The sequence below is a fragment of the Asterias rubens genome, chromosome 11, assembly GCF_902459465.1.
Source record: "Asterias rubens chromosome 11, eAstRub1.3, whole genome shotgun sequence".
In the NCBI taxonomy this organism is placed as follows: Eukaryota; Metazoa; Echinodermata; class Asteroidea; order Forcipulatida; family Asteriidae; genus Asterias; species Asterias rubens.
Genome location: NC_047072.1, coordinates 4,825,338 through 4,847,964, shown reverse-complemented (window position 1 = coordinate 4,847,964; position 22,627 = coordinate 4,825,338). Strand labels below are relative to the sequence as shown.

Below are 22,627 nucleotides of genomic sequence, written 5' to 3'. Positions count from 1 at the left end.
TAAGCATTAGTTTTAGCTTAGCAGCTCTATGACATTGGGCTAAGTCTTTAAGATTACAGAGCAGAGTCTGTATCTTAGGTCTGTCACCAAGTGTTTGGCTGTTAACAATGTCACTGACTGGATACATTTTAAATAATTTTGGTTTGATCAAAGAAAAATTACCTAGAGTGGGATTTGAACCTGTGGTTTCCAGATTAACATGCTTGCACTCTACAAACAAAACTTTAATGGCTTCTGACTGGCACCCTAAACAAAGATATTGACACAAGAGAGAGACCACCCACATTGGGGCTTGATAGCTCAGTCGGACAAACACTGGCATGTTTAATCTGGAGGTCGCAGGTTCAAATCCTGCTCAGGTAAACTTGTCTTTGTTCAACCACAATTTAATAACCAATAACTGTTACCCTTCTTCTATGAACCTATGCAATCTCTGGAGATCAACAATTAATTCAGGTTAGCCGAAAAGCAACTTCGGTCTTTCCCAAGCCGTACCTCTTCTTCAAAAAACCCTCCCCCCTTTTCCCCAAATCCCTCCCTTGGTCTTCAACAGATATACTTCAATCTGTACGAAAATTAAATATTACAGCCAAAATGTAAATGTATTGAAAAGAATTTTTTCCCGTTGGAATGACCCACACAAGTTCCTACTTCCTCGGACCATTCCCCTGACATACCAATCAGAGTTCATTTTGTTTAAACAATTTTGAAGTAGATTTCTTGTAGATATTAATTCGATGAACTAATTGAGGTGCTTTACGAATTTACGATGTAAATTTCTTGTTGAATCACAGAGCACTAAAAGTGGAAAGTACACAGTTGTTTTCTTGGAGCAGTTAATCAATTGCCATTTATTTAGTTTTCAAGAAACAAACTACAAGCTAGGAAAACTGACCGGCTAAAAATAATTGTATGTTGAAGGAAGACAAATTGACCAGAGCGGGATTTGAACCAGTGACCTCTGGGTTAGTTTGCCGGCGCTCTACCAACTAAGCTTACTAGCATTAATGTTGGTGGTCTCCCTATTTCATCAATGATATCTTTCAGGGATGAGATTGTCCAGACTTTTGGCTGAATTCAGTCTTTTTATGTCGGCCTGGTGAAGAAAATCAGACAACATTTTTTTCCACAAATAAAGAAATACTGCTCATTGGTCTACTTCTCTGGTGCTTTGGTTACTGTTTCCAAAAGCTCCTTGGAATCTATAACCCCAGGGGTTACCAAACAGTAGAAATGCCATCATTTCAACATACCTTTGAATTTGTATCCAAGTTTCAGACTTTTTCTTTAGTAATGATCACTCTCACCCCTGATCTTTTTTTAGGGGTAACATTCAGCTAAACCATTTAGCTAAACCATTTAGCTGTCAGGTTGCTGGGGATCTCAACCCAGTTTGATACAACCTGGGCAGCGGCAGGAATTACCTCAAGAGGATGAATATTTCATCAAAGTTGGTGGTCACACTTGAGAGAAAACAATGACAAACTTTTTACCACAGATTTTGTGCACGGTTATATCAGGCTTATTGATAAACATTGTTGATTTACTGCATCCTTTGCATGACTTAAGATGAAAATGTTTCCCCAGATGATTGGTTCTGGTATGTACACTGACCATTCAGCAGATCGATCAACCAACCTGAACTTTTTTTTTTAACAAGCTGCTTATAAACTAAAAATAAATTATACAATTAATCTGCTGAATAAAAATTGTATACAGAGAAACAGGTCACAAACTGTACATAACACAATGTATTCTAGCTGTTATATAATTGTTTGTGTTAAATGTTTCAGTGGCTCAAAAGAAAAATAGCCTAGAAATGCACCACAAGTTTCAAAAGCTAAAACTTGCTAGCAGACAAAAAATCTCTGGCATGCATTTGCAATTTGTCAAAACAAAAAGAGGAAAGTGCCAGGCTTTGAAAGACTCTGTTCTATGATTTCCAATTTCCAATGGCTGGTTAATGAGTAACCAAAACTGATAAAATGCCAGGCATGGATTGTTGTTATATTATTTTATGAATTATAAGGTCGATCAGCCGCCTCAAGGTGTGAGCTACACTTAACTGAGTTAGGCTATCAACCCAAATCATTTGCCACCAGGGGCATGTTGCAACCTACTCCTAGGGCTGAAACAGGGTTACCCTGGTACCCCCTTCACAGTCCGTAAGGATGTAGGCATGGGTATCATCCACTAGGAGTTTACTAGAATCTTGGTATAAGAACCCAGTTACACTTATCGCGAAAAAAAGAAGGTGATTTGCCCTGATGTTTCTGGCAGTGGATGCTGAATGCGCCACAGCACCTTGTTCACCCTTATAGGTGCTACATAAAGTCTCATTATTGGAAAAAAACTTCAAAACACTGGGTTTTTTTTCGTTTGAGTAGGGGCTACCTAATTGGCAGATATGTTTGACATTTTAGTTATTACAACAGTTAAAGTTATCTGTCGTGACTGATTTATGTGTTTGAAATGCAGTTAATCACATATGGTTGTACACATGGTTGATCAAGAATTCCATTTAATATTACAGTAACATTTAATCTTATATCTCTTCCCCCCCATTTATTTAACCAAAATGTACAGTTGCATCAGTTTAAAAAGGTTTATAATTATAAGGTGACTTATGTTTAGATAGAGACTTTACTTTATTATTTGGGAGTTGGTTAGTTGACATGTAAATAGAACTGTTAATACAGCATGTATTATTTCTTTTAAAATACCGTGATCTTTAAATTATGAGGAATTTGAAAAACAAAAGTTTGTTGTTTGTAGATTTTCTTATTATCCATATCAGGTGGTGTATCTTTAACAAATAAAATATTGTAAAGGAAGCAATATTGATGAGTTTTTGGTTGTTGGTCTTTGTCGTTGATGCAACATCTCGCCTCATCACCTTAACCAGACGCTCCACCCATATCACCCCCGTCTTAAAGTCCCTCCACTGGCTTCCCATCATTGATCGCATCGCCTTCAAGATCCTCATTCTCGTTTTCCAGTCACTTCAAGGAAATTCACCGGACTACATGACAGACATCATCAGTCGACATCTACCGTCACGTAGCCTTCGTTCAAGCAGCGCCCTGCAACTGACTGTCCCCCGCACCAGTCACTCTTGGGGAGATCGGTCCTTTTCACATGCTGCTCCCAAACTCTAGAACAATCTACCCCTTGAAATTCGTCAGTCTTCTTCATTGGCTGTATTTAAATCCTGCTTAAAAACCCACCTGTTTTCTCACGTTATTGTGATTAATTTGTTGTTATATTCTTTTTGTTAGTGCGCCATGAGCGTCAGTCATGGCGGATACCGGGGCCTTATAAATTTTCATTATTATTATTATTATTTGATCTTTACCAGTCTGATCTTTACCTCTAAGTTCCAAGCACCAAATTTCAAAGTTTATCCATTCCTCCAACTCAGTGCCGAAACTAGGGTAATTTATTAACTTATTAAATAAATCAATGAATTAAAAAAAAATCATTATTTAATTTATCCTGGTTAATTTTATATTATTTATTTATTTATTTTATTTATTTATTTATTTATTTTTATCTTTTTGGGGGGAGGACAAATAAAACTGTATTTTGCATTTGTATTTTTCAAGTCCCTTTCAGCATTCTTGTTTAGGTCATTAACTATTTACAATGTACAAGCCTATTGTCTACAGGTACAAGTATCACCCCCCCCCCCCCCCCCAAAAAAAAAAAAAAAAAAAAAAAAAAAGTTACGTCACTGCTCTAACCGTTCAGCCCCTTTCGCATTCTGTAAAGATGGAATATCATGTCCTATAAGTCGTTCCTATGACCTTCTCTCCTCAACCCCGGAGTATTTGCCTTTTGAGGCCCATTATTGTTAGCCATAAATCATACCATAATGCGTCCTTGCTTGCATGCCGATCAACGCGCCAGCGAGCAGGTGCAAGACGCGTGGTCCTCACTCGTAACTCAAAAATAGGCGATTGTTTTGGAAAAAGTATACTGTGCTTATATTCTGACACGCGCCCTCAATGGAATTGAATTATGCGCTTTATAACAAACTTTTGGAACGAAATAATAATTGCTCAAACCACAGCATGCCTGTGTTGTTTCCATCCGTTTTGCATAAGTTTGTTGCTCCATGCGTAGACTAATTTAAAAACACAAAAGCGAGGTTATTATAATCATGTGGCTTCTGTCATGCGCACGAATCAAATTATTATTTCCCTTTATGCGAGTGCGAACAAACAGCTTTCTTCTCCCAATTTTTGGAGGGCCCAAAAATACATTTCGGGAAAAACAAGGTCAAATGTTTTGTAAGCCTTCTGACATAATATCAGTTGGGGTTTTGTTACTGCGTGTCTGAATGGCTGATGGGGTGTTTCGTAAAAGATAATGTGATCCCAAAACTTATATTGATGGAAACAGGTTCGTGCGTGCCGAGGGTGTATATCAGTAGTGTTCCTGGAGGGGCTTGTACAGTGGCCAGGAGCTAAATGTTATGATCCATGTAAGTACAGTTTATTTTATTTTTCCTGCAGTAATTATCACTTATATGCATTGGTTACCAATACATATTTGTTTAATGAAGCCTGGTTTATATACTGCCCTCATAATGTTCTGTGCCGCGCGCCACAAACCAACCCCTTGGAAATGATGACGTGCCAACGAACGGTCCATGCAATACCCATGCACTGCAAGTGCCGAGCAAGAGAGAGTTCCGGGGGCAAACTCACCACGGCCCCGTTTGGATTATGTACAACGATGAGGACAGCTTTTAATTGTTCGTTTTCTGCCATGTCAAAACTATTCCCCCATGAGTTTTAAAAATAATAATGAATCTTTGTGTTCCTTGGGCTGCTGTGTTGTCCTTGGCTTTATTTTTTTGTACACAGCCCGCAAAACCTAATAGATGTACAATCACTGCAATCACTTCTTTTATGCGAAAATGCACTTCAAAAGAATAATGGTGGTATTAACCGTATGAAAGAGGTCCATAGTAGCCGAATTGTATCCTGGACACTGGACAAGTCCGCTGTGAAATAATACGGACCCATTCATGTTCCCATTCATATCGAACCAACATGTTGTAGCCTACATGTACATTTTAAAATCTCATTTTTGGGGGAAAAGGAGGTTAGGCCCATGATTCTGAGCGCGGGGCCGCGGGGGGGGGGGGGGTGCGATGTTGAGAGACTGAAATCACCGGTTTATTTTTGTGAACGAAAATACATTTTTTTTTTTTTTTAAGTATCTATCCAATAGTGCAGCCAATACTGCTGATGGATGGTCGGTGGTGGTAGGAACTGTATTATCGGTGAGTTGGCTGATTCGAAAGTTTCATTTACAGCTCATGTAGCCCAGGTAGGTATTAGGCCAAGTAAAAAAAGTTTTGCCGTCTCCTTTTTTCCCCATAGCCTTTTAGCCTGAGCCTCATTCACTGATAAATTACACCACCCTTGATGTTGCCCTTTGTGTTTCCATCTTCTTGCTTGTGGTCAAGCCAGTCCCTTCCCTTCACCCCCCCCCCTTTTGTCCCCCTATTCATTGTTTACCCCCTGCTTTTTTATATATGCCTTCTAACCCCATTCATGTATTTCCACTTCACTGCTTATGTTTCACTTAGTTACCTGTTTATGTTTGTTGTGTTGTCATTTAGCCTCCGAGAAAGACTCTGCTAGGGTCGAAACGTCAGGCCATTAACAACTTTAAAATTGGTGATTTTTGCGTGATTGAAACTGGTCAATTACCGCTAATTTCTCATTCAATTACATCTCTTTTAACCGAGTTTGGATATTGTATAAAGTGGATATTGGTCAACTTTATAACCGATATGTATTCGTCAGTCTCTTGTGTGAAATCACACCGCTGAACATCAACAAAGGGGACTATAAGCATGTTTGAGGGCAACAAGAAATCCTCTTCAGTCCACGCCACATAATTTTGTCTGTCAATAAATTTTATTCACAATGTGGTTGGTTTTGCGGTTTGTACTTGAACTCTGTGCACAGTGCAGTCGTTGGTTTCGTCAGCTGTTTAACAGTGCTCCAAGAACTGCACCTAAAAACCCCAAGTTGTTTTTCAGAGCAGTGTTTTTGTTTGTCACTTTATTTATTAAGCTAAAATAATAATAGTAAGGGCAGTATATGATAATGACCATAAATAATGCTTGTCAGTCTTTCAACTCCATGATCCGATTGGCCCGGGCGGGGAAGATTACATCGTACACGCAAGTATGGCTACGCAGCCCATTATGTTACTGTGAAGTTTCCAATGAACTTTTGAGAACAGTAGTATCCAGTGCAGTAGATCAACGACCATGACTTATTCATTTATCTGTAATAAAGTACAGCAGTTTCTGTTTTTCAGCCGGGTGTGGCAGGAGATTCTGTCCTTCCAAAAACTACTTCTGATAGCGCCCTCTTTTGAATCATACTCCTTTAATCGCTTGTGGGTTAATTAGTTCCCATTATGGGGGACAGCATCTCCGGCCAAACTAGGACATGCCGGACTTTAAGTTTGAGTTCACTAAGCCTTAAAAAGTCTGAAATTTCTCATCCCTGCCCCAAGTCTGGTATCCCCGAGTCTGGTATCCGAAAATACACTGACTGGCACTGGTATTGTCCTCAGGATACATTCCACCTTGACCCTTTCCCAGCGGTTTTATTTTGTCCATCTCATAATCAGAGCGGTCTGATTATATTTTGCTGTCACGACCCGTCTAAACAACCATCAGCTGTTAGCGTGTAGTTCACTGAGAGGTAACACTCACCTTGATCCCACAACGTCAACTAGGCCACAATATGCATAGTAGACTTACACAAGTCCGTCCACTTCCCAATACGTCAACTAGGCCCGACAATATTCATAGTAAACTTACAAGTCCTCCCGTACATCTCAACAAGCCTTCACAACTGTAACCATCAGGAACACCTTCCTCCATGTTGTAACACTATCTTTACTGTATTCTAGTAATACAAATGCGTTTTAGAAAGTGATGATGCACGTTGAGAGACAATATTATTGGTAGTTTATACTCGAAATAATATTTATTATGGAGAGTTGTTGGTAGTATAAAACATTGTAAGAACCGGCTCCCTCTCTCTCTGTAGTAACGTAGTTTTTTTTTAAAGAGGCATTTTCTCACTGAACAAAAAAAACTTCAGGCCTGAAGCATTTTAATATGCATCTGAAAGCAAACAGGGTGTTTTTTCTTTCTCATTTCTCTTGCAACTTTGATGACAAATTTTTACAGATTTTGTAATGCATAATATGTTGGAATACACCATAGAGCAAGGACCCAGTCCAGTGCCTTAAAGCTTGTATTAAGAATGCGGTTACAACTTACAATACACTTGGAAATTGAGTTTTAGTAGTTTATGAAACTCTAAACGCCATGGATAGGTTCTCGATGAAATTTGAAGGAAAGAGGCATCCATGGTTTAGACTATACTGTAATAATATTGAAACACTCAGAAAATTGAGAATCAAATCCCGATAATGTTATCAAATTCAACTGTACATTCGCTCTTTTCAGCACGTATGTTTTCGGCATTGTCTCCTTGCTCTGATTTCAATAGGCGGTAAACGAACATTCAGCAGCTATCCACATTTTAGCAATAGTATCTCGTTGACACAACGAATACTCCCTCTTTTGCAACGAAGGTAACGGCTTGTAAAAAAGACCACTAGAGCTTGAAGTGTTTGTTTGTATATCCGTACTACCCCTCACATTATTTTTCTTAGAAACGTAACAAAGCAGAACAGTCAGGAGACTTGCAGCGAGTCTTATTGGTTGTAAACAGAAAATGCTGCATTGAATACAAATAAACGCCTACGCAGCTCATTCATAACTTGCTTCCACTAGGCCAGTAAAACGAAAATCAAGTTTAGCGTCTTCCCTTTTTGAAAAAAAAGGAAGGGGAGTGCCTTTTTTGTCTACTTTGTAAAAATGGCTGCCCTAAACATTTTTAAGACAAACGACAGGGCCTATATTTCAAAACTTTGTGGGTGTTTTTGCCGAGATCGTTGGTGGAAAAAAAGGAAAGAAAAACGAAGAAGAACCAAAATAATTTTAAAAAGAAAGAAACAAAAAAAGATAAAAGAGGCGGCCTCTAAACAGAAGCAGGCCGGGACGCCAAACATGTATTTTTTATTTGGCCTTACAAGGCCAACTTGTAAACAGGTTGCGGTCAGTCTACTCTTTTTTATTATGATTATACCAGCAGATTTCTTTTTTTTTAAGGAAAATGTTCATGATTTAAAAACTGAACATGTTGAGGTTCGTTGTAACGAACGTATACATTATAGGCTACAGTTTACCCGTTGGCTGAAGTTGGCAACGTTGAATTCAAAACCTTAGAGTTTCGTTCTTCTTTTTAGAGACACTGGTACTAGATTCGGATATTTTTATAATAATTATTTTTCCCCAGAGCTTCAACTTGAATCTTCAAACTGTGATTATGTGGTAGAGACCATAATTAAACTTTAAATTGTGGTAATACAAAATGACAAGTAAAAGGAACAGGAACAAATTAATTTAAACATCATTAAAACATTCCCTCTCAAATATAATAATTTCATTACCCCCGAAAGGAACCGGAACAAAACAATCAGTATAAAAGAGTCGCCGTTTGTGACGTATGAAGGTAACACTAAACCAAATTGGCCTCGGCCTCTGCTGAATGGAAGTATATTTTTATAACTTCAGTATTGTCAATTTTTTTGGTCAGCAAATTCTCTTCAAGTTCGCGGTCAGGCCACCTGGGTTCAGGCCTAGGTTAATAACACATTACATACAAGTGACATTTATTTATAGTTACACAGTATTGACAATGACCCTGACTGACCCGCACCTGTATTAGTGAGTGACCCTCACCGATGATTGGCCACAATCAGCGGTCAATGATTGACCACTTTGAAAGGACCCTGAACTTTTGCCATTCCGGAGTGACCGCTACGAGAACTGCCTTTTTTTTTTTTTTAATCTCTGCGTTCAGGGTGTAGCCTATATAAAGCAATAGGACGGCTGACCCGAGTTAGACAATCTACCTCACCGAGTTCGAGACCGCAACCTGGGGTCACTCTGGGGCGGCGGCGCCCCGGTCGCCGCGCCGATGCTCCCGGTGCTGACGGGTCGTGCTACTCGCTCAAAACATCCACGGGGATTGCAAATCGCTATAGTAGCATAATGTGAACTACCACCAAACCTCATTATGTGATGACGTGGTTTATCTTGAGATTCCAACTGTGGTTTCTCACATCATTATAGCAGCCAGCCGACCAACAGTAGAGCCCCCGACTATTTTCTGTCCATTCTCGAACCACAAGTTTTTCAATTTCAATAAATTATGTAATGTTCCCACAGGGGGAAGTATTTTTCCCCGTGCAAGTCTTAACATGTCTCACTGGAGGAAAATCGTAGTGTAGTTCCCATGTGCTGTGGCCGTCAAGGAAAAACTCCATTGCTCAAGAGAAGACATAATTTAAACCGAGATGCATTCCCCACAACAAACATTAGTTCGACGATTCTACTTTCAATAAAAATGCTGACGGACTAATTTTTCTACCACATGTGGACAGCGAGAGGGGTAAATCAACCAGTCAACCCACCGTTAATACAGGTAAGCATGCTTTCTTGTTGAAGTTTTTCATTAACGCGGTCATCTACTTAGCACATCTTGCTTTACTGTACATGCGCACTTTGAGGTGATGCTTTTATATAATGTCTTCTTCAATGGGCCAGTTTCACATTAGCGCTACGCAGTTTCAATTGTCTTTCAATATTGCAGTTTTGGCACTGTGCGTTATTTATAACTCGTGCTCACACACTGGAAGGTGTAGCGTGCATGTACTATACTTAAAGTCACCTGGAAATAGAATTTTTTTCTTTCAAACATAAGAGTATATGCTTACGAACAATAAAACAATTTTTTTAGTAATTGTTTGTCCGATTTATATGTTTAAAAAATATATAAAGTTGTTTGGGGGCTGACTCCGCCTACCCCTTTTGTGACGTCAATCGAGGCAGACTTTGCCTGCAATGCGTATAGCAAACATACGTGCAAAGTACATGTACGTCCAAGTCGTGAGTTGGTACATTTCAAAAAGTGTTTTTCTGCATTCAGCAGCAATACACCTGGTTGGCATTGCCGGAAAAAAACAAAAATTGTTTTTTTTTTAAACGTACAAACTCACGACTTGGTCCGTACATGTACTTTGCAATTGTGTTTACTCTACGCATTACAGGCAAAGTCTGCCTCGATTGACGTCACGAACAGCGCCCTCTCGGGTCGGGGTCTACTCTTAAATTTGTAAATAACATAAGAACTGTTATTAAAAAAACTTAGTTAACTGTTTATTCACATTCCACTCATCAAAACACATATATTAGTGACAAAGCTTTATTTTGAAAAAATACTACTTCCAGGTGACTTTAAGGTTAACAATACTGTTCCCTTTACGAGTGAATTGTTTCCGTGGTCATTTTTTGGGGGTCAGATTTGAGGCCAAAAAATGTTTGTTAACACTCCCTAAAGAAGAGTTTGCGAAAGATGATACGTTTTTCAAGATTCTGTTGTTTCCTCTTTGTCGTTATTGCGTTTAAGTATTTTGCGTTTTTTTGAAAGCGTATTAGTGTTTGTTCACTTCAACTTTGTCTGTCGTCTTGCAATGACTAATCACACACTCGGCTTTAACTTCCTCAAGTGCTGTTGTGGCTGGCATCATCCTTATTGTTGCTAAGCGGAAACCTTTTAAGCAATACTTTCAGCTCAAGCAGCTCTATGAAATCATGGCCATGTTATGAATGAGATACACTGCACACAGTTTGAATACAGGACAAGATATAAGTGGTAACAACGCAGACATCTAATGAACTAAATTTGTATCTGCGTCACCACAAATTCAATTACACTCATTATCTTTTACACTGGCGTGCAGTCATGATAGTAATTATCTTGTGGACTGCATTTCGACTTCGTTAAAGGGGTTCCTCTCTATGTTTAAACAAAGGTGAAACATAAACCAGAACAACAAACAAACAAACAAACAAACAAACAAACAAACAAACAAACAAACAAACAAACAAACAACAAAAACAGGAAAGAAAAAAAAAACAATATAAGTGGTACAATTATGAGTAAAACTGATTTGATCGAGAGATCACAAAAAAAAAACACTCTCGTAGAACGCGAAGACCCAGTATCTGTTTTCAGAACACTCTATATATTTTTTACTACACACAAAAAACGTCCATATAGGCCTATTTATGTCAAGAAATGTTTTTCTTCTGAGTCCGAAATCAATAAAATAAGCTCGTGTTCTGAATAAATAAATTAATTAATTGAAGTTGTTGATTCTTAAAAGAATATACGATTGGATGAAGAACGTCGTTTGTTTAGGTTAGCCACAGTGATAAATATAGTTTTCAATATTGTCCACGCAGAAAAATCTCCAAATCCATCACAGAGGGTCTAGGTTAGCTCATTGTTCACGTGTGCATAATTATAAGGCTGAGGGGGTCGACCAACGGCCAAGGTTACAATGGTATCGTATCTGTATGTAGAACTGACGCATGCTCGTTTTTTCTGCACTCATTATGTTGTCGATAATCAAATGACATAGAAGTTTAAATGTCACATAGTCTCTGGGCGGCCCTATGGGCAAAGTGATGTTAGGCGTATTATAAAGATGTCGCATATTTATATTTATGGAGAGTACATGCATGATTATTCAGTAAACCTTTCTTGACAGACATTGTTCTCTATGTTACCAAATGTTTTGTTTTGTTTTAAAGCTGGCCATTATATTCTTAGATTCGATACCATAGAAACAGTAATATGAACAACGATTGAACTTATATTATTTGGCGCACGGCATTTACAGTTTTCTTTGCCGGAAATGTGAAAAGATAATTTATGTGGCTTTTTGGCAATCGGAAGCAACAATTATTTTTTTAAACATTGACAATTTTCTTTCCAAATCATACGTTGTAAATAAGGCACTGCATTGTTGCGGTTTAAACAACGTGAGTCTGAAATTCTGTATTCTTCCAGAACAAAATATGCAAATCTCCGAGCGAGCCTCTCGGTTGCCATTTGCATATCTGGATTATTGTACCAACACGCCGTGTGTTTTCCGAGAAACACAAACACATAATATTTGAATTACATTTGCCGGGCATATCAGGTTTCGTTATCGGATTAAAAATTCTAAAAGTATTAAAGAGTGACTTTAACTTTAAAAACAAAAATGTTTCTTAAAACTATTCCCGATTGATCATTATTGTGCATTCGGGTGCTGAACGGTTTATTCAAACATATATGAGTATAGTTATATTTGTTTACGATCGAGAACAATAAAGTCATCTTTGTTTACGATTGAGATTAAAGACAATGAGACTGTGATGCTAGGTAAGGGCCACCGAGAGGTCATATGCGGTCACTGTTCCACGTCACACTGTCTATTGGGTGACACAAATCGCAGATGACAACCAATCAGAGTTCAATCATTCAACACTCGGGGGCGTGGTCTACAGGATATCACATTCCCAACTCGGCCTCGGACAATTGTGTTTAGTATTATTAAGTTCGTGACCCATTTAGTTATAGATCAGTGAGTTACAGTAAATAGTAAAACAAAACTACTGTTTCTGTTGTTTTTAATATTTTAAGTTTGTATTCAACTTTGATTATTATAAATCCATTTCATTACAGTCTTCTTTGCGGAAATGGAGATAAATAATGTTGTTGTTTTCGGGGCCGTCGGGAATAACTATAGAATAGACCATTAGAAGCACCATTACTCGTTATTTGTTTATTTGTTTCAAATCTTCAGCAATAAAACTTGTTGACCCGGACTCAGTTCAAAAGTTCAAAAAAAAAAAGTCATTTAAAAAAAATTGCACAGATACAAAACTAATATATAATTTATTTTACTAACTGCACCGGAAAGAAGAACACATTAAAAAAAATGAGGACACATCGAGCATAAATATACACATTATGGTGAGATATATCTTATGTCCATATAGATATCTAAACTCATCTGTAAACTGAATTTTTTACCCCACCAATGTTTACACACGCATAACCATAGAGGGTGTCCGCCAAACTGCGCACGGGAGCCGAGACCGCGTCTAGACGGCGAATTCATGCCGTCTGGTTTGCATTTCAGACGGGGTCAGTCAGTCTGGTTTTTAGGGCACCGTGTTCCGGTCGACTGGGGTTCACTGTTCAACGAATGTTGCAGAGAAAAGTTCACTGGAACGCCATAGATACACACACGCTGTGTTAAAAGTTAACAAATTGAGAGATATTGCGAAAACAAAATAAAAACAAAATGTTGATGTTGATGTGGTTCCTTGTTGAGGCATAGTTCCCCAATAAAATGAGGACTTCAAATGGTCGAAACATATACTCGTTAAAAGTCAACGTTGCAAAACGGTACAAAAAAAGTAGTTGGGAATAATCTAACCAAATGAAATTCATAACACATCTTATTTTCTTTAAAAAAATAACTCGACCATTTCAGTTTTTCTATAATTTTATCAAAAATTGGATCCCTCTGTAACAGAAGAGCATCTGGGATTCAAATTAAGCTCATGAATAAAACATTTGGTTATGGCTCACTCCTCGCATGCTTGCTTGGTTCGCTCTGCTCTATGGGTAGATAGAACAGCCATTGTTCACCATTCCATCCTCCATGACCTGGACCAACAAAGGATGATCAGACTATATGACGGTTTTCCCAGCCTCGCCTTCGGTCTCATCTCATGTTGATTTGAATGAGAGAAAGTACCATGGATCTCGACTGGGTCCATGATTACATTAATTTACATGTAAATGAATGTACAATTGATATTTATGCGCCTGCATCTGGTTTTTGGTATTCACTTTTTGTACCATTTTACTAGATTATGGATCAAGTTTCAAGTTTCAAGTTTGCATGAATTACAACTCACATGTAGGCCAGTGCATTGTGTACATGTGCACATCTACATGTGTATGTACATGTATAAGTAGGCCTACATTAACAGTTGAACCGAATTGTCCACAAATCATTCACAATCCGAGCACCTCTTGATAACCCAAACCCTCACAAAATAATCACAAGGTCAATGCGCCAGAGCAAAATGTCACGACTTAGTATGGTCTGTTGAATAAGAGGCGTGGTCTGCGCACTGCTGGCAGTGCACCGAGCAAAGACCCGCCTACTCATACATATTCATTAATCGCTCAGCAATGACTCATTGGTTAATCGACCAAGAGGGCCTTGAACATCTCACCCCGCGTTTCTAGGAAAGGGATGAGACTGGGAGTGAGAGAGGGAGAAGGGAAACGGTTCACTCGGTTCTTTAATTCAGATCGTAAGGCTACCGTGGCCAATTTTACCCAGTTCATCTACAGGACTTCAGTGAGTGCATAAAACGATAGGCTATAGAACATAATGCAACAAAGACCTTAGAAATCTGCTGTTCAAGAATTCAAAATGTGAAATCATCGCGTTGAAAACTAATAGAGGCTGAGGGAGGATTTTAACGCATAAAATAGTGTGGTTTTGGGTAAGTGCACAGCGTTTCTCTGTACTTATGTATTAAAGTGCATGCGTTTTATGCATTATTATTATTATGCAGTTCGCCTTGAAGTATTACGTAAGTACGGATTAGCATTTCGGTAGTGAGGATTTGTTATTATATATCGTGTAACCCAATTATGGATTTTCATGGCGGATGAACTCTAAATAAAAATGTGATTTTTGTTGTGTGGCTTATTTTGGGCTAAATAAACAAATTTTGTGAGAATTTTGATTGCTGATAAAAAAAGACACCATATCTATCGTCAATCTAGGTCATAGGGCAACGAGAGCATCGATCCTGCAGCACAGATTGTTTTGCATTGCCAGTCAACTGATCACATAAACATATATTTTGGCGAGTTACCAGTTCCAGAATCATTTCCTATCAGCTATGGTGTGTTCCGTGGTTGGCTATCAGAGAGCCCCCCCCCCCCCCCCGATGCTCTGTTTGGCATAACACGTGTTCTTGCTACCCATCACACCATAACATTGTGTGCGTGCAAATCTCATCTGATGCACTTCGTATGGTTATCATTTCATATACTTATAAAGTAACACAACATGGCACATTGAGTAAATATGCCACTTTGTGTTACCTTCCAGCCTCGCTTCCACCATTCATGGCACTTATACGAATGTAAACAAGTGATTTAAGTTGGCATTTACAGCAATAATCAGTTGCTAACCATTTGACAATCAGACGTGGATATCCGGCGGTCAAGTTGTTTGCTCAAGTTCAGTTTGTTTCCGGTTTATGTACAAATGATTTCCTTTCATAGTTGTTGTCTAACTCATTGAGCCTGGCTAGATGCGCAGCTTGTTTTCGTGATCCCAATCTTACGATTGGTAAAAATATGACGTGTTTTTTCAAAGGACGACAATAGACGGTTCTTAATTTGTACTTAGGCCAAAAAAAAAAAAAACTTGTTTAGTGTCCTGCCTTTTTGAAAAAAGCAAGGAGGAGGGCCTTTTTGAAATTTTCTTTAAAATGACCGGCCGAAACATTTTTAAAAGGCAACCGGCTGGGCAATTTTTTAACATTTATTGGTTTTCGTCCGAGATCGTTAAAATGTATTCTTTTTTGTTTGTTCCGTGGACGACTCCTGTCAAGATATTCTTATTGTCTGTCCAAAGATTTAAATTAAAATGAAAAAGTAAACAACAAATTATTTTTGTCAAGTGTGATCATAATAAGTAGTGTACAGATGGAAAGAAAATTTGTACCATGAGAATCGGTTCGTTTTGGAAAACAGTTCCATAGAAGTGTAGGATGACAGAAGATACCGAGAACTGTAGCATATTGTAATGGGACGGTGAGGCATTATTCATATAAAAAGGATGCTAGACTGCTATAGCTATAAACATCGTACGAGAAACTAATAAACCCCCTTTTACACGGGAGCAATTATTTAGCAAGGGTCCCTTGCTACAAAATGTACCTCGTGTGGTAGGAAAACAATTGTTGTACTTCCCAAGGAAGTAAAATATTGTCAAACTCTGCTACATTTTACAATAAATATTTAGCAAGGGACCCTGCTAAAACAAACAAAATTCAATTCATACTATGTGCGTCATTCACAGTGTGGTCCAACCTGTGGACACAGTTGCCCTCACAGTATTTCCATGGTGATGGACAAGCGATGGGGTCGACCATGTGAAATTGAAAAACACAAACCGACTGTGTCCTCTTAGGTCCTATAATGATGATACCGAATTAATGGAGTCGCGTGTTCCACGTCTCGTAGGAAGGGTTTAACAAAAGATCCATTCAACTGATAACCTTGTCAAAGTGATTGTTCCCTCCTTTTCCAGTGAAACGATTGTCGGTTTGAAATTTAACATGTTCAAATGTATTTTACTGTTACTGTTAACAATTAGGTCTATAGATGGCCACATTGTTTGATGTGCCTCGAAAGCTCGTTGTCGTTTCAATAAATCAAGATGGTTTAGCCGTTATTGCGTCCATGTGGGATTCAAAATGGAGGACGAAACCACAAGCGAATAAAAACCCAGGTTCCCTGACCACGGTTGTACAAACTCCATAGACCAAAGTGGAGTCGAATGTCAACACCCTGACTAACTGTCTACCTTTACATGCTGTGGAGACTGTTGTTAGACTCATAGTAGATGTGTCATCAACGTTGATGAATGGATGTGGGCTTGTGGTTTTTAAAACTTCAGAGTGACTTAAGTTGGCAAACCGTCTATACATGCAATACATGCAACCAACGACACTAGCTATACACAGGCATATACAGACATTCGTCACGACACATGCAGCCATCTTGGATTTTCTTCATAACTGAAAAACACCACAACACTCCGTGGGGCTGACGATGTTCTTTAGTTCGGGCCCTCGTCATCAGTAAGTTGACAAGGCGTGGCGATCATCATGGGCTTCCGCAGCTTTAGACTTCAGCGATTGAAATAAGTAAACATAAAATATGTCGGGTTACTATGAGTATGAAGGGTTTGCCGTTTTGCAAAAGAAAGGATTTCAAAAGTTAACTCGCAGATGTATTTGACAAATCAATGGAAAATCCAAGTACGCTTCGAGTCACCTCATTACTATGAAAAAAATATAAAAAATAATTAAGGAAAATATTTAATTGTGATATTTTTTAAATATTTTGCAGGTTTTCATACTATTGATGCACAGTAAAAGAACGTTCGTCTTCGTCTAACTTCAAACAACCGGACTTCCAGGTCAGGTAGCTCAACTTGAAAATCTCCAGCTGAACCAACAGATAGATCTTACCACACCGAGACATTAAAACAGAAAAGGGTACCAGACCAATTGTACAATCCAAGCAAAACGTTTGTGATTCAAACAAAAACAAGAATACGCCTTGAAATTGGCACCAACTGCCAACAACTCCGGACTTTCCGTCTGTCTCGACACGCCATGCCGGCCGGAAAGAAACCCTCCTGTAGCCCCCTCAACCAGCTCGGAAACCGCCAACAAACCAGACCTGATTATGCACCGAGTAGCGGTTACCCACACTGTGATGGTTCAACAATGAGATAGCGATGAACTGAAAAAACAATGATGTACTGCAACTGGAAACGACCATGGAGGTAAGTTAATGTACATTTTGATACAGCTGTCGATTTCACCAAACTTTTCCTAACTTAGGATTAATCTTACGACTTTGGACGAGTTAAGTTCCGTAATATCCAAAGACGTTAGGACGCATTGAACCCATCCTAAGTTAGGACGAGTTTTTACTCTTCCTAACCCGAGACAAGATTAATCCTGCGTTTCGTGACACCGGCTGCACGATTGATCGATACATTTGACTATATTATAATCATGTTTTTTTAGCGGTAGTGAACAAATGTTCCCAAATCACTGTAGCTTTTTATAACAGGCCCAATGAAACCTGCAAGCACTGCTTGCTATATGTGAACCAGAAACATCCGGGCCGATTTCACAAAGATCTAAGATTGATCGTAACTGCAAAACAATCGTAGTTGCAAAGTAAAAGGTGATGTCACAATATAAATCACATGGTGATATACTTTGTCTTGCGATGAATTGTATTGCTTTGTGAAATCAGCTCCAGGCAACCCCTTTCCACATTAAGTGTTATGGGTTCTTTTACGTGCACTAGGCCTACACCATTCCTAGTACACGTGACCAATGGCTTAATGTCCCATTCGAAGAACAAAACAATTATGGTAAAGTATCTTGCTCAAGGAACCCAAAATCTTCTTTATCAGAAACAACGGCGCTTGATGAGTCCGGGTGCTCTTAGCGTCTCCGCTACGACAACACGCCATTGTTGACAAACAATTACATGTAGTTATTTTGAGATGTTTTGGACATGATATGCCAGTATTATTCGGTTAAATAAATATGAATATTACCTAAACCAAACAGTGCAGTCCTATATTAAAGTTTCAACCATATCTTACAAAAGCTAGAATGAGTTTTAAAAAGTCATTATATATAGTATGTATCTAATTAATCATAGGACGTCATATTAAAAGGCAAGCCTGGAATTTCATCTTAGAAATGGGCAAGGACACTTTTTTTCTTTTCTTTTTTTCTTCTTTTTTTCGTGGCATAGGCTAGTGCATTCCGTCACAGACCTCGCATTTGCAAATCAACAAACAATCGCTTCATTACTTGTGCCTATCTATATAATGTACAGAGATAGTACCATCCTCTCTGATGATTCTGCTGACCGAGTTACAGCTGAAGTACATAACAAGCAGCGCTGCCCAGGTTATTCAACCCGAGCGCTCCATACTATTACTAGTCTTGTTACAAGACGTTTCCCATTCAACTCATCAATAATAGCGCCCGCCACGAGCATAATAGCTACATGGTATAGCGCACAAACCGCCTGTATGTATGTGCCCACAGTTTCTCGGTGGTTGTTGATATTGGTGAGTTGAATGAGAAACGTTTTGAATCAAGACTGCATACTCACCTGATATCTCAACATCAGATAAACGGCATGTTGTTGTCAACGCTGTTGCCGTGCGCATTGTTTGTGTTCACAGTGCACAATCAGCGCGCATTCTGTTGTTGTTATCAACTTTGCACGACCTACTTTATCATACATACCAATATCGGTCATTGTTCGAAAATGGCAATTTCTGCGAAATATAGTATGGGTATAAAGATACAATTATTGAAGTTGCATCCGTACAGTACCTGTATTTTACACTTGATGAAAACAAATTTCGAACCGGCTATTTCATAAATAAATAGAGTGAAATAAATGACAAGTACTGCACCAAAAATACATTTGGGTCTGTTCCCAGTAGATCTGTGCAAGGGGTGGGGTTAATTCCATTATGTCAGACGAACTTAACCCGAGACCTTGGGTGTAAATTACACACAATTTGATTAGTTGTCGTCTTTTCTCCGAAATAACGCACATTGGAGCATCCATTCGCAAACTACCAAACAATGATATTGCATGTATCAACCCTCAACCACTATTTTTACATTGTGTAGCTTGAAATGTTGGATGATTTCCAAGTCATTGTTCAAGTTCCATACATTTTATCATGGCTCACTTGAGCGGTTCACAAAGAAAGATTAAGTTTCTGCGTATAAACATGTTATATCACACCACTATTTTTATATCACGCCTATGTTGTTTATGATCATGACACTTGGCCAGCATTCTGCAGTTGGGCCAAAGGCACCTATTTGTTACTAACTTAAGGTATATAGCAAAACACCTCTTAAAATCTTCTTGAAGTTGTCAACATTTTGTCACATCAACATTTAAATATCACATATGTAATTTAAAATCTGGTTGTAATGTTGTTGTTTAATCTCGTGTTGGTTTGATCTTGTCTTCTCCGCAGGTAACGATGGCAGGAGGTGATTTGGGACGCACTGGTACCGGGCTTCAGGACGAATCCTTCGGCAGGATGGCACACCGCTTGAGTCCCTCGCCACACCATTGTTCGGACAAAAAACAGCGGTTACTGCACCTGTCTGAGCACCAGTCTATATATACCTGTCCGGAGCCAAGGATACAAATTCAAAGGACTTCCAAGTCACCTCCATTTCCACGAAAAACCTTCCTCCATTGTTGAAAACAAAACTCGTCTGATATTTCTGAGAAGTCGGTTTATACCACCCACAGTTCATTGACCTCTGCTTGCTGTTACAAGTGAAGATGGGGACCATAACTGCTTGAACCAACGAGATACCCATAAAGATCGTTCTAAGATCTGCCCTTGCTTTGTATGAAACCTACAAGAACCCGTTAGAGGATTTTTCTTTCCTAGAATTCCAACTAGTCTTAAGGCTACGCTGATCTTCAAGAACACCAATACGCCCAGCTACACCGTTCATTGCTAATGGCCGCCATGATGTAAGCATGAAGTGACATCACAATTTCGTCACGCAACCCAAAATCTTCATGATATTTGGGGGTAAAGTTTCATTTATGCATTTTGTTCTTTTGGTTTTTGCTATTAATTATTATAGCCAGTTTATATAAATGCACACGCTATGCAATCCATGAAAAGTTAACGCAATTTAAGGCTCTGCTGTTTGGTCTGTTGCGTAAGCACCCCGTGGATAAACTTAAGTAGGCGCGTTTTCGCTTCAGGCAGGCTGTCTGATAAAACCAAAAGCATTCAGGCAGCGGCATGGTTTTCGAAAACGCCAATAGTTTCCCTCTTCCTTGTAGGTTAGTCTTTCCTCCATAGATTCTAGATGAATTCCCGTGTGATAGGATTTATTTTTTGGGTGAGTGATTAACGTCACTTTTAGTATACAGTACATTCCCTTCTTGTAATGGCCTTTTCGAAACTACGTTTCAGGACTCAGCTCTGATGTAGGGCCCGGTGGGTCTTATGCAGAAGCTGAACCTTAAGTTTTAGTTTTTTTCGAAAAGGCCGCAGGTGTCACTTCACCGTAGTTTTTTTTTCTTCTTCTAAAATCTTTCCCTCCCCTTCTCAAATTTTAAGTATTTTAAAGAATTATTTTGTATGGCCATTTAAATGAAGGTTTACTTTCTACAAATGCGCATACCCAAGTGAATACCAGTTGCCAACCTGAATATTTAGATTTGTGTGTCGTGTATGTGTGTGTGATATAGTTTAAAATGTGTGGTATTATCTGAAATATTGAAATACGTATTTCCCTTTTTTGCCCAGTGTCTGGGTCACATTTTGCCAGTTGAGTATTAAGACTACAACTCTTGAGAAGTTAATGAATTAACTTTCTCAACATTGTAAACTTAGAACCCTAGCACTAGTTCCGGTAATTAACTATAATAACGAATCCGCATGTAACTGGGTAGAACCAGTCACGACTGGTTCAAACCGGTGATTTAACAACAGCTCTGCCTCGTGCGTCAAAAACAACGATATGACCACTTTTAATCAACCGGCTGCGCTGTGTTATCTAACGCACATGCGCAAACCTCGTCACGAAACGCAGAAATTCTGCGCATCCGCAGAACCTCTTGCTTAGACATAACTACATACATAAATGCTGCACGCAATACAACAACGTAGGTTAGGGCGTAGATTTAGTAAAAATTAAAACAAATTAAAGTAAAAAAAAACAAAAACTAAAAATGCTGCACAGATTATTAAATTTTGCAAAAATGCTGCTGTAAAGAAGTCTAGGTTTAAAAACCCTTGGCTTTCTTTTCGCATAGGAAGGGCAACTCAGGTATGTTAAAAAATAGCTAGCATTAAGTAGTAATTAGAAATGCGTAGTAAAAGTTAGAGTAGATAAACAGTCACTCGGTTCTTTATAATTCGCAATTTTGCATCGCATTTTAAACTTTTGATTTGCATGACGACCCCCTCCTTTTCAACTTTTGTTTAAAAAAAAATGTTGGTTTAGTTGATCTAACAAAACCACAAAGACATTATTCAGTGAAATTGTCGATCGAGGATTAATAGATTTGGCGACAAGCACAAAATGCTTTCCTCTAGAATAACTTTCTCGGATCTTAGATTCCCCATGCTTTCTGGCATAAACCGATGGTTCTCAAATAACAGACGGAAATATTATGAACGAGTTTTTAAACTTTTGTTTTCATTTAATAGAAAACAAGAAGTATTGTCTTAGCGGTTGAATTAGTATTGGATTTTGTTTAAAATACCAAACTGAAATGTGTTATACTATTAAATAACTGTGTATTATGGGATTGAAAGTTGTTAATGTATGAAAAACTGTGTAGAGAGGCGTGTTAGCTCCGCCATTTTGTTTTTTGAAGATGTGGTACGACATTGGTAATGTTTGGGACAACCGATAAAAGTTTACTTGCCATTTCTATAATCATGTTAAAGTATACCTTTATGCACTGACGTCACCAGGCCGCCATCTTAGATTTAAACCAACAAGGAAGCAACCGGAACGCGCAGATGTGTACATGCGCACTAGGTTTGCTTAATTAACAACTTCATTTTGACATCAAGGTGAGGGCACCCTACTCAAATGACGTCATGTGCATAATGACATTTGGTGCTTTCGTTTAGCTTCCCTGGGTCGACCCCGGTGTGTGGCGGGTTTTTTTCCCGGACGAACGTGTATAATCACCCACGTTCGTCCTGGACAAAAAAAAACGCCACACACCGG

At 38.7% G+C, this 22,627-nt stretch overlaps 1 long non-coding RNA gene across 1 annotated transcript; it reads left to right on the top strand.

The window, feature by feature from the left end:
- Window positions 1–14,257: 14,257 nt before the first annotated feature.
- On the top strand, window positions 14,258–22,613 carry LOC117296418. Its single transcript, XR_004519757.1, has 3 exons — window positions 14,258–14,539; window positions 17,190–17,631; window positions 19,885–22,613. It is a non-coding gene; the product is annotated as an uncharacterized LOC117296418 (long non-coding RNA).
- Window positions 22,614–22,627: the final 14 nt, after the last annotated feature.